The following is a 3778-nucleotide window of genomic DNA, read 5'->3' as shown; positions in this document are numbered from 1 at the left end:
TATTGTTTCTACGACTTCCTTCCTTTTGCCTTGTAAAAGAATTACCAAGATTATTTCTATCAGCAAAAAGCAAAATGCTAAATAAACATCATTTTGTTCCTACCCCACCACCCACCTTTGGCGTCTGGTGTGATTAGTTCAGAATCAAGTTAGGTTTTAGTGATAATGCAGTCAGTGTTTGGATGCTTTTTTTTGGTATTCGGTGCCCTACACTATTAACAACTTCCCCTTCACCCCTTTTCCCCAAAGTGCTGGTTGTGGGATTCGATTCTGTGTTGAAGCTGGAACAAATCAGTCAATTCACCACCGAGTCAGCTCTCGGTTGATCAGGGGTTTGGAGTTCTGTTTAAATAACTCGGGGGGTTCTAAGTTACAGGACTTGCACTGAAATCTGAATAGGCTTGCACAACTTTGTAATCCAGGGCACCAGGCATGGCAATATGTTTTATGGGGTTTCTTGGGGGAAATGGTTAATGGGCATTTAAGGAGAATTTAAGTATATATGGAGGTTAAAATAAGTTGGAAGTGCTCACAGATCATGTGCCATTTGTTTAGACTGAATTTAATTAAACATGGTTACATCAAAAGAGTGTCAATGGACCGGTTGAGGTGGATCCCATCCAAATCAAAATCAATTTGGACAAATTGGATGGATCACTAAGACTTATTGAATTGGACCAGTCCAAACTTGATGGTCCAAAGTATTTATTAGATTGGATTGAACCTGGTCCATCCGTAATGGGTTTATATTGAATTGAGGTTAAATTGAACCTGTATCTTGTTCGTGTTGATAGAAGATTAGAATACAGGTGTCAATGGACCAAGTTCGGGTTGGAACAAATCCAAAACTAAAATCAATTTGAACAGATTAGACAGTCCAAACATTGAATTGGACCAGTTCAAAATGATCCAAAGTATTCATTAGATTGGATTGGACCTGGTCCATTTATAACAGACTCATTGGACTGGATTGGATAGAACCAAATCCGGTCCAATTGACACCCCTAGTTCCAACCCATCATTTACGTTGATGCAGATGATCATTTATGAGTAGCAATATTACGAAATGTCCTCTACTGGAAAGGCCAAAAGAAGGATATCCCTGTAACACCCGGCCATTCGTTCTAAAACTGTACAATTCCATGGATGGAATCATCCTCATTTGTTTAGAGTTCTAAATTCCTGGAAGCAAGAGATATGGTTTGTGTAGGGCTTTCAAAATCAAGGCATGGAAAATGGTTCCATCTCTTTCCGACAGAAGTCACAAAAGGGGTGTTTCACTATTTTCAAAATCAAGGCATAGCACAGGTTCATTTTGACTACTAAGGTGTTGTTAGTTATTACTTTCCCCTTTGATCAACCTATAAGCTCCGCATTGCTGCCTAATCCATTTGAACTGTCTTCTCTTTTATTAAGAATCCACCGTAAAGACTTTGATATACTGAGTTGTATAGAAAACTAACTATATTTTGGGGCCAAGAAGTACGATTTAGAGCTGGGATCCTGCCATCTCAAAGCGATTCCACTGTTTTCTTGAGTATCATTGTGTATTGGACGGACTAATACAGGCTAAACAGCAACAAATAAACAAGTGTGATGTGGCTGTTTTTGATTGATAATTCGACCAAGTGCAGCCAATGATGTGGCATCCCTAGATGACTTTAGATATCTTACTATTTGTATTAAGTTGTACACTAACCAATGAGAATTCATCAAAATTCAGGAGATGGTTTTGATGGGTCAAACTCAAACACGAGATCTTCTGGTATCATACGATTCATACCTACCCACTCTCAGCTCAGGTTTTAGAGTTTGACCAATCAAAACCACCCTGTGAATTTTGATGAATTCCCATTGGTTAGTGTACAACTTTGCACAAATTGTTAAGTGCAGGAGATCTAGACTGTCCCTTAGATCAACAAAGTACCAGATACCCAGAAACTGAATCATGTGGAGAGTTTAAAGTTTAACATGGCAGCAACAGTTTCTTCTATTTTTTTCAGACAAGAATTACAAAATGATACAGTTTCGTCTGGTAAAAACCCTGGATTACCCTAAAGTAAAAAAAAAAACAAAATAAGTAAGAAGATAAGCTCTTAGAAATCGCAGGAAAGTTGTCTCACTCCAACTTCCAGGCATTTGGTTCCATGAGATGTTGCTGATATTTAAGATCCAATATCCACATCCCTGTCACCAGCGTAGGAACTTTCTTTTTCACTTCATTTATCTTTCTTCTGATAAGTACTCTCATAAACTCATCTCCAAATCTGAGTTCTGTAGAAATTAAAGGACAGTGTGTGCTAGCTTCTCAAGGACTGTGTGTTTTATCAAAATGCACTTAGTGATAAAATATCAGTTTTTCCTTTAAAACATATATTTTGAAATTGATAAAGTGACCTCATCTATAACACTAGTACAGTTTTACCATCTCAAACATTTATCTTATTTTATTTTATTTTATTTTTCTTGAACCTATTTTCAACTTTTCATTTCCACCTTGATGTTATGACAAATTGTCCCTTAAAGACATATAAAAATTGTCCTTTAAAAAAATTTGAAATGTCATGTTAACACTTTCAGTCAGTCACAGAAACTGAGGGCAACTTAGTGAAGGGGTTAAATAAGAACTCACCCGAAACTAAGGAGTAAGTTAATAGGTAAACCAAAGGGAGCACTTTAATTGTGTCCATTTGTGTTGAGTCCATTTGTGTCCATTTGTGTAACCAGGTCACAAGCAGGATCCCAATTGCAGGATCCCACCATTACCCGAAACTAAGGAGTATTGTCAAACCTGACATGTTTTGAGTCCATTTGTGTTGCACCAATTGCAGGATCCCACCATTACCCTTTCCGATTACTTTAATTGTGTCTATGTCATCTAAGGTCAACTGGTTGTCCGATGGCATTATAATGGAATGCTGTACTTGAGAAAGCACAAAATAAAGAGGTTCAAATTTACTAGAGTAGGTAATATAGGCATGAATAACATTGATAATGAATGATCACAATAAATAAACCAGGAGTAACAGAACATATGAAGATCACAGTCACCGTTCACAAGCTTAAGCCAGTGGTTCACTATGCCTAAGTTGATCAAATGCAAAATTCTATTTTTCTAACTATGTAATTTCAATTTCATCCATCCAGGAACTTTAATCAAGTTAGAACTTATTGACTTTTCAGTCTCAGTTAGGCGGGGGAGGACAGATTAATTGGTAAATTCCAAATCCTCGGTTTGACAAGGGAGATATTGCATAAGAGTCCTAACTCTCTTCACTCTCAATCTCAACACATGCAAATATTTACCTCGCCGGCTTCGTTTTTTGGGACAACCCGAACTCCATCCTTGTTGACAAGCAGATCGCCGTCCCTAAAGGTACCACTTTGCGTTCTGGTACGAACACCCAACTGTAGTAAACCATAGAAATGCAGAGAAGATAATCACACAGAGCAAGAGAAGATGTTTTTTACAGGAATTGGGCGATGAAAGTCTCATCTGGAGAAGGTAGGGAGAGCTTGAGCTTAGTGTTTAAGCTCCCGTTCCTCATGGCTTCCTAGTTCCTTGTCGCGCAGAAGTTGCAGAGTCGTTGCAAATCGCCTTATAACTTTGTCTTACCCAAAAAATAAAATTCTTTTGATTTTTTTTTAGTACATGAAGGGTAAACACTGATATCTTCTTCGTCTTAAGAGAAAACTGAACTTGCACAGAGACAATCCAGTGAGAGACCAATCGAGAAACTCCTCTCTCTAATGTCAAATTTTCCTCGTCAATGCTTGA

At 37.8% G+C, this 3778-nt stretch overlaps 1 long non-coding RNA gene across 1 annotated transcript; it reads right to left on the bottom strand.

The window, feature by feature from the left end:
* Positions 1-2943: 2943 nt before the first annotated feature.
* LOC148846883 (uncharacterized) lies at positions 2944-3778 on the bottom strand. Its single transcript, XR_016101302.1, has 2 exons — positions 3472-3778; positions 2944-3391 (listed from the first exon to the last, which is right to left on the bottom strand). It is a non-coding gene; the product is annotated as an uncharacterized LOC148846883 (long non-coding RNA).

Source organism: Nelumbo lutea, chromosome 6 (genome assembly GCF_056320005.1).
Source record: "Nelumbo lutea isolate HS-2025 chromosome 6, American lotus-T2T, whole genome shotgun sequence".
Taxonomy (NCBI): domain Eukaryota; kingdom Viridiplantae; phylum Streptophyta; class Magnoliopsida; order Proteales; family Nelumbonaceae; genus Nelumbo; species Nelumbo lutea.
Note: the sequence above shows the minus strand (reverse complement) of the source record. Positions and strands in the feature narration are given on the sequence as shown.